Here is a 12,406-nt window from a genome sequence, read left to right on the forward strand (position 1 = left end):
CTGATTATTTCCTCATGATTAGATTGAGGTTAAACATTTCTGGCAAGAATTCTACCTTGGCAATGGGTGTGTGCTTGCCATTGCATTCGGTTGTCTAGTTACACTGAGATATCTTCCTCTTCATTATGTCACTGTGGGTACCAGGAAAGCATCGCTCAATCAATAAGATATTCAAAATAGTGAATAATGCCAAAAACAGCCTCAATGAACACCAGCTATTCCAGGCATAGTATCAGACATTTTCAAAAAACATATTGTCTCATTTAAACCTCACAACAATCTTGTAAAGAAACAGAGGTTCAAAGAGGTTAAGTCGCTTGTCCAATGACACATATGTAGCGATAGAAAAAATGCACACTTGCACATGTGGACTCATTCTCACACACATACCCCCCCACACACATCAACATATGATCTCTAGGGTTCATGGTCTCCCTGAGGATCGTCCAGGGACAAGTTACGAAGCCCTACCTTAGACTAATCTTGAGGAGGCCTAGCTAGCTTTCAAGAGTAGAATTTCTATGGAGAAGAAACTGAAAATAAATTATCTGTGGTCCACATAAAATTCTTCCACACTAGGAAATCTTCTTATTTGGAGATGGGCCACCTTTCCACCATAGCCAAGAAAATAGGGCAATGGCTCCATAAATTATTATAACATTCTGGTATTTGGCTTGTTTTTTACTATTCTGCAACAAAATGGAAAAAAAAATAAAGACAATGTAGAGAATTTTTCACAAAGCTAAATATATTTCTAATTTTAAAATGATGGTCTTTCTATAAGCTTTGGTATTAAATACGCTTTATTTCATGAGATAAAGGAGGACATATTTTTAAAAACACCTTTAACTACAGAAGAATAACTGTTGGCAAAAGCTCACCCAATTTTATCTTAATTTTTTGTATTTTCACTTACCTATAAAAGTCTGAAACCCATTATTTATGGCATTCTATACAATCAAAATTATTTTTGAGAAACTAACTGGAATAAAGGAAATTCAGCCCCCAAAGAAACCAGGTCTGAAATAAGTCTAAATTTTCCCTGAAAGTCATCCACAAAACATCTCAAAGGTCTTCTCAGGCTCAGGTCTCCTCATATCAATGCATTTGTTAAAAGCGTTTTACATTTTATATTTGTATTACTAATTGCCCTCTTCCGATGTGTTGATATTTCCTGCCTTTGAGTGCATCCTTATGACTTAGGTTAATATACTCAATCGACAAACATTCAGAGAGTCCCCAGTTTGTGCAAGGCAGTCTATTAGATGCATAGGGACTCAGTCTGGAGAGTTGTTTCTTACCTCCAAGTCTCAGGTCACAGGTCACCCCCTGTGACCTGAGCCCCCAAAGAAGCATGAAAACTTCCCTTGGGACTGTCTCTTCTAGCACTGCCAACGAACCTCCCTGTGTGTGGTTATTTGTTTATATTCCTCTCCCTCACCTACGTGAATTTTTCCAAAGCAAACACTGTCTTATTCAAGGCTGTATTCCTAACACAGGGCACATACAGCTGCCAGGGATCAGTATAAATTAGTGGAATAAATATATTTTACAGATGAGGAAACTAAAGTTCGCAAAAAGAATATGATGTGTCTAAACTCATAAATAAGTAGTTGCTAGTCTTAAAAAGCCTCACCAGAGGTCTCTTCTGTTCCACCATGATGCATTCTACATACAGACAAGGTGAGCTAGAGATCTTAGATGTCTTCATGGAACCTCAAACTCAGTATGTCCAAAAGTCCCTCCCCTTTGAAAAAACAAATAAAAATCTGGTCCCCATCCAATGTCCTCTTTCTCTTGTAAGTGATATATCCAGTAGCTTAAGGAAAACAGAAGTCATCTTAACTGAATCTTTTCTCTATCCCCACACCCAATCTAGCAACAACTGTATCAACTATAGTCTTCAAATTCAGTGTCTCCCAATATCTTCCCTTCTCTCCAAGCCCCCGGCCACCACCCTAGATCCAAGGCCACCACCATCCCACAGGTATACTACAAAAATGACTTTCCATCTCATCTTGTGTTCGCTTTAGCTAATTCTCTCCAGTCTCTTCTCCAACTTAACAGCCAAGGTGATGTTTTTAATATCATCCTACCTGAATATGGAATTCACCTAGCTAATTAAAATCCTTCACTTAGGATAAAGACCAAATTCACCAGTGACTCAGAAAACTGCCCCCTCTCTAGACTCTGTCCACCTCTCCAGCTTCATTCTTCTTCATTCTGGTCTCTCTCTCCTTGTTTTGCCCCCATAAACTGTCTAACCCCCATAACTAATTAACTTTTAAATACTTATAGTCATCTATTTCCTTTGTACTTTGAATGTGTAGTTTCCATGTTAGAAACACCCTTTGTCCTCATCTCAGCACCCGCTGTTGCCATCCTAAATTACTTCCTCTCACTCTCCAAGTCTCTTGAAATGTCACTTCCTACAGGAAGCCTTCCCTGATTCCTCCAGACAAGGGAAGCACACCAAGTTAACCACTCCTCTCCGACCTTGTTGTACATCCCACTTTGGCAGGAGAATTCATCACACTTGCAATTACTTCTCCAATGATTATCTCCCCTGCTGCTGCTGCTGCTAAGTCGCTTCAGTCGTGTCCGACTGTGTGCGATGCAATAGACGGCAGCCCACCAGGCTCCCCCGTCCCTGGGATTCTCCAGGCAAGAACACTGGAGTGAGTTGCCATCTCCTTCTCCAGATTATCTCCCCTAACAGAACATAAATTACATGATGGTGGTGGAAGCATCTCTTTTCACGGAGACTGGGCTGCAGTCCATGGGGTTGCAAAGAGGCAGACAGGGCTGGGCGACTGAGCACACACACACACACCCCCACCCAGTCCTCAGACCACAGAGGTGGTGGTGGTTTAGTCACTAAGTCATGTCCAACTCTTGCGACCCCATAGACTAATGCCTGCCAGGTTCCTCTGTCCATGGGATTCTCCAGGCAAGAATACTGGAGTGGGTTGCCATTTCCTTCTCCAGTGGATCTTTCCGACCCAGGAATCAAACCCGGGTCTCCTGCATTGCAGGCAGATTCTTTACCGACTGAGCTACAAGGGAAGATCTAGCTGCTCACAATATCTGTTGTAAGAAGGACAGGCTGGGGCCATGTCACCAGGCCAAGTAAACAAAGGGGCAAGGATCCTTATCCCTTTGCAAATGATTTAAACGAAGGGAGAAAGAAATGCAGAGTTATTCAAGGTCACAGAGATGGCAGAAATGAGGCCAAAACTAACCTCCCATTTAGCTCATTTCTCCTCCCGAAAACACTAAAAAGCCTGGGTAGAAGAGGGAGCAACTTAGAAGAAAATTCGGAATGAAAAGATGGTGAGTGTGAGGTCTCAGGTGGTGAGGGAGAGCTTCTGAATCTGCCTGTCACACTAGTTGCCTCCAGAAGGACAGCAGTGAGACCTCCCCTGCCTAGAGGAGCTCTTACTACACAAACAAACATAGCCACTACCACCTCCTTTGCCCTAATGGGGCGGTGGGTATAAAATAACAAACTTCTTTCAGCCAAAAAGGAGAAGAAATGACAGGAAGAAAAGCGGCTTCAGCTCCAAGCATCTTCAAAAAAAAAAAACCCAAATGGGCAGTTTGCTCACTTGGACCCGCTCCTCAGCAATCAACAGGGAAGGGAGCAGAAAAGACTTACTGCAACAGGCAAGTGCGGGGGGTGTGTGTGTTGGGGGGGTGGGGGGTGGGTAATAAATTAGGAAGAAGCCATTCAAAGTCTACTGATTCTCTGAGAATTAGGAGAACATTTTGTGTAGAGCATTTAAAAACCTTGCCAGGGGCTTCACTGGTGGCTCAGTGGGAAATAATCCTTCTGCCAATGCGGGAGACACGGGTTCAATCCCCAGTCCGGGAAGATCCCACGTGCCGTGGAGCAGCTAAGCCTGTGCGCCGCATGCTGCGTCTGTGCTCTAGAGACGGGGAGCCGCAACTACTGAAGCCCAGGCTCTGCAACAAGCGAAGCCGCTGCAATGAGAGGCCCCGGCACCGCCACCAAGAGCAGCCCTCACTCACCACAACTCGGGAAAAGCCCTCGCCACAACGAAGACCCAGCATGGCCAAAAATAAAGAAATAAAGAAAATTATATTAAAAAAAAACCCCAAAACTTGTAATGCTCCGGCAGCTCTTAGAACATGTACCCATGAAAGGAAAAGTAGCATGAACTCAACTGTAACAGTTCACTGTCCTCCTCGGGCTGCAGGAGCCAAATTATGTCCGTGACAGAAACCACAAACCAGGCCAAGGGGTTAGGTTCATTCTGTTCATCCTGCCAAGCACCAACTACAAGAAGAAAAGGCAAAGCCTCTTCCATGAGGACTCAGTAGAAGAAATATTTGAAGTCTCAATTACCCTGGAGGTTCTGGGTGAGGCAGAGAAGAGATGGAATGGTATCCAGAGCCTGGAAGGACTCTTAGAGAGAGATGTGATATACTGGTGATAGGGAGATTTTGAAACACAGAGGGAAAAATGAGAATTGCAAATGGACAGACAGGGAGAGAAACTGGAAGAACTTCAAGAGACACAGAGGGGTGTGGAAAGGAAGACAGCGCAGAAGGGGTGCTCAGGAAAGCAGACAATAAGCAACAGAGGGACACAGAAAGAAGCAAAGCCAGGCAGACCATCTTTTCCCAAATCCCAAAGCTGCTCATTGCATTCCAATAAATCACTCTACTACAAAGCCCATACAATGGACTGTCCTTTGCATTCAGTAACAAGCGGCATGGAATGAAGCATCGCCCAGCTGTAACTTCAGAGACCTAACAGTCTGAATTAAAAAATGAACAAAATTGGTTCAGCAGCAGAAGATAACCAGTGATGACTTTCCCCCAGTGGCTGACTTGGCTCCGAAAAGGTTTGGCATTTTGGAGTTAAGCATAAAACACTCTGGCATTTCTCCTTTTGACATTCCAAGAGGGGGTGTGGTTGACCCCAGGTCCATTCATTTCCAAGGTTGTAGATCTCTCAGCTAAGACTGGCCCCATCTGTTCTGGAGTCAGCCAGCTGTTTATTCCAAAATGACATATTTATTGTACTAATCATCCTAGTAACTCTTACAAGAACACAGCCAATATCACATGGGTCAAAATGCTCTCTGTCCTGTTAGACGTGTCAGTTTGTTTAAAAAAACAAAACCAAAAAGCCAAAAAAGCTCTACTGTGATTTTCGGTTTCCAAGTCCAGGATCACTCTTCCATGCCGTACCTTTCAGTAATGGCAAATGAAGGTTAACAGTGCTTCTAACTTTTCCTTTCCCTGATGCGTTAAAAATGAACCCTAATGATCCATTCTCCAAACCGTTATTTGTGACTGGTGACTGCCTCAGGAAAGGACAGCTCATTAGGGTACCAATGTCAGTGGCAAGAAGCCTACTGCAATGTAATTTAAAACATTCGCACAAGTACAAATCTGTCGGCTCCACTTCCAAACAATCCTGAAACCCTGCAGTTGGGAGAGGAAAAACACTCAACGAAAATGTTGCTTCCAGCAGCCTCAAAGAACCTTGCCCAGACACGTGAAATGTTTCTGACTGGCACGGAGTGCACCATTAAAGGACACTGTCACCTCAAACCGGCAGAAAAGGCGACGAGACAAACGACGTAGACACACACACACACACACAAAATAAAGCCCCACAAAACTTAACCTACTCAGACGCACGCTCATCTTAAAAATGAATAGTGTGTGCTCGCCCAAGTGACACGAAATGTTCCAAAGTAGTGCGACCACATGAAATCACTGTCTCCCTGTCTCCCCACGCATCACCCCTTCCCACTCAAATCCCAGCACTCGGGCCGTATGTGACAGGACTGCAGTCTCCCACCACTGCCTTCCTCTGATTAAAGAGCACTTCCCAACATCCTCCCCAACCCAGCTCCCTCTCCCAGCCTTCAAAAAGGTTGAGGGGAGTTGCGACTAGGGAATTGGCAAGCATCCGTCCTCTGGCGGGGGAAGGCTGCTGGAGTTGTTCTTTGCAGTGACCCAAATTGCAGAGAGCTTTTCGCTTAGCAGCGCTTGCGAGCAACCTTCCCAATCCTCCCACCCCCATCTTCCCAAAAGAAAGCCTTGAGAACTAAGCGGGAGGAATAACTTGGTAGAATCATTTGAATAAATCACTTCAACTCACCTGGTTTGGGATTTTTCTCCCCACCCCAGGCATAAACAGAAAGGATGTGCGAATGAGTCACGCAAGCAAGGGAGGGTGTTGCGATGTCCTAAGTCCAAAGGCTGAAGTCAGTCCTTGCCCTGGTGCTGCTGCTACGCTTAGCTCAGCTGGAGCGAGCGGCAATCGCAAGCCTAGCAGCAGCAGGGGGATGGATAGACCGTAGCACAATGAATGCAGTGGGGTTTTTGCAATGACATCATCCCACTGTCCTAAAGGCCCCAATAGCCATGCTCAGGAGCGGTTCATTCTGGGAATCGTAGTTTTCTCAAGGCCAGGCGGAACAGCCGGGCTATCCGCCGGAACTACAATGCCCAAAATGCGCCACGGTCGGACGCGCCTGGAGAGGGCGAAGGGAGCGAAGTGGGCACGGCAGCCATGTTAGGGGTGCTGAAACGATTCCGCGGCGCCGGCTGAGTTTTTAGGGGACGCGGGAGCCGAGTGGTGGTGCAGAGGGGACAGTGAGAAGGAGGACAAGTCGGTCGGTGAGCCTGGGTTCCGAACCTGGGCACCGGGGGATGGAGGCGGCGTCTGGGGCCGAGTAGGACGTGTCCGGCTGGTGGCGGCATGAGAGGCCGAGTGGGCCTCGGCCTTACGGCCCTGCTGGAGTTGCGGAGGTCGCCTACGCCTCTTGCCCCACGTTGTGACAAAGGGATTGAGGGAGTCAGTTTACTTCTGGGCTCAGAGCAGCAAATTGAGCCGCTGACAGGATAGTAAGGGACGGTTGTGTTTTTCCTGTGGGAGTGGGGTGCGTTGCGGGGATCCTGGGTGGCGACCCTCTAGCCTTTGGTCGCAGAAGCTTCTACCTAAGGAATTGGGCTGTCTCTCCCAGATTTTTTTTTTTTTTAATTGTCTTGTCATTCTCCAACCGTCCTTACTCCTTTCCCAAGGTGTCGGACCCTCATTGGTCTTTCATGCAGAAGTGATTTGCAAAAGGTTCCAAAGACATCGATGTTAAAAGGTAGCTAAGCTGGAAGGGAACGGCGGTTTGGCCCCGCAGTAAAGAAAACACAAAGTCCCTGTTTAAAATGATACCTTCATACTTGCCAGCGAAGGCAGGGAGACTTTAAAAGGGAATACTGATGATCGGCCTGTTGACGGCTGGAGACTGGTTCCTGAGTAAGAGGGTTCTTGAATAAACCTAGAGTGCATACTGAAATTACTGCCCAGACGGGATCTTCAGGACCATGGACCACCAACTTATTTTAAAAATACAATTAGTGTTTAATTTGTAGAACTCCATATATACCACTACTTTAGCAGCTAATTTGCTTTCAAACTAAGTAGCTGAAACTAAAGTCATTGGTCTTTTAAGTTGTTTTGCCCAGTATCTCGAATGAACTGTATTTTTTTTTCTCCGTTTGTGTTGTTAAAACAATGCTGTGTGTTTGTTCTTTTTCAGAGTCTGTCTACACAATGAAAAGATGAAAAATTTTCTTTGCTCCTGAGGGTGTCGGAAGGGCTAAAAAGGCTGATATATTAGTGCTGTTTTTCTCCTTTCCTTTTGCATATTATCCTGAAAACATAACATCACTTTGGGTCAGTAGGGTTATGCACTTCACTTGTTAGGAGTTAAAATTATAGCTGATAAATGGATTATTGTATCAAGGAAGGACTAGGCAGAGTGGTTATAAATGAAAAAAACATGGTCAAAACATCTCTCAGATGCATGCAGATGATAATTACAAAGGCAGTTTTATAAAGAATGATCTTACATATTGCCATGTTTCTAGGAACAAATCAGATGAATGGCTTTCATTTTTAAACAGAGGTAGTATGTGCTGGTCTCAGTTATGCATGGAAATCATGGCATTATTTGTTATTCAGAACTACCTTCTTTACAAGTAATGTTGGTAAGTATAGGAAAAGGAACAAAATGTGTGCTATTTTTTTTGTGATCTATGTTTCTTTGTAAAACTATAGACATGTTTTAACCTTAAGAGAGAAAATAGACTGAACAGATTTACATTTAGGCTCCCTTTCAAACTCATACAGATTATTTTTAGGGGTTGGTGATTCATGGGTGGTGTTGTGTCTCATATGAACTTGTTCATTTTGTAAGAGACTTCTTTATATAAGCAACAACCTCCTCAATTTGAATTACTATAAAAAAAATTGCTGGGGGCGGGGGAACCCAGCAGATTTCTCAGAAACATTGTATGAGAGAAATGAGACCTGTATAATATAGTGATTTCTGTAATTTGTCATGTGTTTGGGTAGTTAGAAATTTTTTTCAGCCTTATATCTAATGGGCATCAAGCCATAAAGAAATCTAGTTATTATCTCAAAAAACAACTCCATGACCCTTAACTTTTAGGAAAAAAATGTATGTACTCTATGTGGATATTTTGTTTAAAAAATTAGTATTACAGGAGTTGATGATGCCAACTTCTGAAAGAATAACCTCAGTGTTCCAGAATAAAAACTGTGTTAGGGACTTCCCTGGTGATCCTGTAGTTAAGACTCCACCTTTCCAATGCAACAGGTGCAGGTTTACCAGGTGGCTCAGTGGTAAAGAATCCACCTGCCAGTACAGGAGATGTGGGTTTGATCCCTGTGTCTGAAAGATGCCTGGAGAAGGAATTGGCAGCCCATTCCAGTATTCTTGCCTGGAAAATCCCATGGACAGAGGAGCCTGGGGGCTCTAATCCATGAGGTCTTAAAGAGTCAGACACAAGTGAGCAGCAGCAGCAGGGAACTAAAATCCCACATGCTGTGGGGTGTGGCCAAAGTAAAGAAGAAAACAGAAGTGCGGTTAGGAATGCCTTATGCAGATAAACCTACCTTTTTATCTCAAAGGAGAGTTAGGACATTGATTTGTATTATATTTATAGATAGCTCATTAAAGAGTATTGAGTTAGTTGTTAAGTCAAGAGTTTTCTCAATAGGGTCAAGTGTCTGGATCACCTGTGGAACTCTAGATATGTGAAGCTATTTCCCACCCATTCACCCAGCTGAATTATTTTTGTTCAGGGTTGTCACCAGCTGTTGTATATCTTTAAAACACTACAGGTGAGTTTACAGTGGAAGGGTAGAGCAGCCTTCCACATCCCAGATTTGTAGCTTTTTGTGGTGTGTGACATGAGTAATAAAGATTTTAGGTTTATTAATATATTCATAAATGAATTTTCAAGATGTGTAGATGACCTAAAGATTAATTTATGCATGGTAGAGGTGGGGGGAATCAATTTTACCTTAAGAATACCATAATATCCTAACTTCTTGAAAATTTCTTTGAGTGAAATCTGGTCTAAGAAACTGATCGCAAAAGACACAGCAGTAAGCTCAGAGCTGTGACAAACTTATTGGAAAGTTATTCAGATAATTAAACTGAAGTATCTAGACGGAATCAACAAGATATTTGAATTTCTGAAAATAATTTTTCTTTAACTCCTTGCTCTCAATCCTAATTTTTAAAAATTATTGATGATCTGTAGTATTCTTGGTATTTGGGTACATAATATATAAAGAGAATATCTTTTTCAGCTGCAAATTCTTTGACATTACTAAATTTGTGATCTTTACATTCAAAACCATGTAACATTCTTTTTATCCATATCTGCTAAAGAATAAAAGCAGAGAACAAATAGATGAAAATTTTAAAGCAACGCCAAGAGTCAAGCACTCCATGAGTCCTTTTATAGGAGATCCTCTTAGAGGTGGTATGTGAAGACTGACTTTAGTGTTTTGGATAGTATTAATGGCCTACCTGTGTTCCTGCTGCTTCAGTGTCAGATCTGTTTTGAATGGCTTGCTAATTTTTTATAGGAAATTTGTAACATTCTAGGTCTCAGGGATGATGGTGAAGATTAAACAAAGTTATGTAAAGCATTTAGTAGAGGACTTTGGAACATGTAAATTTGTTGTGGGTTTTTTTTTAGTTTTTAAAAAGTAGTCTCAAAGTACTTAGGACCCAAGGACAGGGATTACCTTAGATGAACTCTTCTCACAGTTTGTTGGTAAGTCAAACTTGTATGACCAAATTCTTAACAAAGTATAGTTCCAGTTTCTCCTTTGATAGAATTATGATATAAGACAATTTTTTTCAGCCCGTACCACATAAGGAATGTAAAATTCCTGTTACTGTTGTCATGGTAGTGCCTGGGGTAGCTGAAGTTGAAAAAATTACATAACAGTAAAATTTTGCTTGTGTACTTGTATAGTTAAAAAAACCCTCAATTGGTTATGAAAATTAGGCCCCATCTTCATTGAGAATCAGTGTAGTTAGTTAATTCTCTAAAAGGTGATGTCTCAAATTATGAAAAATGTTAGACTTGTTTCATGCCTGCAGAGATCTAAAATAATGTTTTTATATTTCAAGCTATGAAATTTGAGACAGCAACTATCAGTTACATTGCCTTTCTTTATCTCTTCCAAAATAAAATCAATTTTCTTAACCATTCTCAGAAATGAAATGCCAACAATCCAAAGGTGACGTAAACCCCAGCAGTTACAGTAAGAATTATTTTAAGTTGGTCACAGAATTAAGACAAGAAAACTTAAGGGGGAAAATGAAAAACATTTTACCAAAATTATATTGGATAGGCTTATATTGAGTTAAATGTTTTCTACACCATTTATTTTTAAAGTGGACACAGATGAACATGTTATACAGGGTTCAGCATTTGGAGTTTCTGAGGAAGATTTTTAACTTATTCTGGAAACTAATATTTCATATTTACACATTTTACTGTAACAGCTTTCAGAAAACTAAAACATATGTTTTCTAGTCTTGTTTAGTTGACCCACTGTTGTTTTTGTAACAGGTTGGTATAATTGTAGCTGCTGTGTTTAATTAACCAGAAAAATGAGCTTTCTGTGATTTTTATTTCTCAGTTTTTAGTAGATTTGGATAATTAAAGTGGCACTGGAACAACATTTCTTTGCAAGAATATGTATATAAATCTGAACTTAATCCAATATAAATATGTTCATGAATATAGCCACTTAAGGAAACTGCAGAGATGTACAGTTTTCAGCAGTTATGTAAGTAGGTCCATATAATTCTTAATTCGATTATGGACTCTTTATAGTATTGTTTTTGAACTTGCTGTAAAGGTTAATCCTCAGTGAGTTCTGTCTTAAAACATTTTAGGAAATGTTCATCAAAATCATCTATTTACTCCTAAGCAATGATTTGGTGAATTTGGCACATAGGTGCTTATAAATGGAATAGCCTGGGGACTTGTTTGAGTTACTCCACCTTCATAAGGTAAAGTTCAGTAACCATAACCCTTGACATAATCTAAATGATCTTTTTTTTCCACCTCTGAGCCAAAATAAAACTCAGCTTTCCTCCTTCCTTACCTTGTACCATCAGACTTTTAGTCATTAGTATTAAGCAGAATCTTTCATAGTTTCTTGGCAGTTGTCCACATTGAACTGAAGAGCATTTATGCTGTTGACTCAATGTTAGCATATGTATAGAGCCATTTCCTAGTGAGTGTTTCATAGCCTTTTATATTAAGACAGAAAAATTACAAAAAACCTTAATTTAAATGTTAAACATGCTGAAATAGAGCAGTTGCCTAAGTGGTAATGTATAAAAGTATATTGCAAATAACAGTGACATAGTAGAGCACTTTATTGCAGTTGCTTAACTGTAGCTAAGCAGCATCTTACGTAAGTGTGATGTCAATGACCCCTATCAGTCCTGTGCTATTTCAGTGGAATACTTTTCTAGTAATGGGATGCAAAAATTGACAGTGTATTGAAAATTAAGTGCTGTTTTTGATGATGAACTTTACATTTATTTATTTTACATTTGACAGTCTCAATGGAAGAATTCCATTTCTTGTTTACTGTTTGTATCTTTAATGTTAGGCATTATGCCTTTTGAATTTCAGTCCCATGGCTGGTCTGTTTTCAGTATTCATGTTTGTGTCTTTCTAAAATTGTTTGCTTGTTTCTTGATAGTTCTGAGATGAACAGTTTTTGTTGCATCTCATCTGGCAATGTATTTGCCAAAGATGTGTCCTGGATTTTCTGGTTTTCCAGATAAACTCTGCTTACTCATCTTCCTCATTCTTGGAACCTGTTTGGAATTTGTTGCTGTTTTGGGTTCTTGTATGGAAATTCTAAGATTTATGGAGTACTGAGAGGAAGCCAGATTTCAGGAGTTCGAAGGTTGAGTGAAGGGAATGGGGAAAGAAGTAGGTACCATATGTAGACAGCTTCTTTAAGAAGTTTGGCTCCAAAAGAGGTAAGAAATAATTGTTTACAGAGGGC

At 41.3% G+C, this 12,406-nt stretch overlaps 1 protein-coding gene across 4 annotated transcripts in view; it reads right to left on the reverse strand.

The window, feature by feature from the left end:
* RAB30 (RAB30, member RAS oncogene family) overlaps nucleotides 1-12,406 on the reverse strand; it is a 146,831-nt gene that overhangs the window by 92,838 nt on the left and 41,587 nt on the right. The window contains exon 1 of one of the 4 annotated variants that reach the window (XM_043875829.1): nucleotides 6,143-6,350. The exons of 2 other annotated variants lie outside the window; for them this stretch is intronic. The gene's annotated coding sequence lies outside the window, so the exon portion shown is untranslated. Of the gene's footprint in view, nucleotides 1-6,142; nucleotides 6,351-12,406 lie in introns of those variants that run through there. One more of the 4 variants, XM_043875819.1, reaches the window with a different exon arrangement.

The sequence above is a fragment of the Cervus elaphus genome, chromosome 2 (assembly GCF_910594005.1).
Source record: "Cervus elaphus chromosome 2, mCerEla1.1, whole genome shotgun sequence".
NCBI classification, from domain to species: Eukaryota; Metazoa; Chordata; class Mammalia; order Artiodactyla; family Cervidae; genus Cervus; species Cervus elaphus.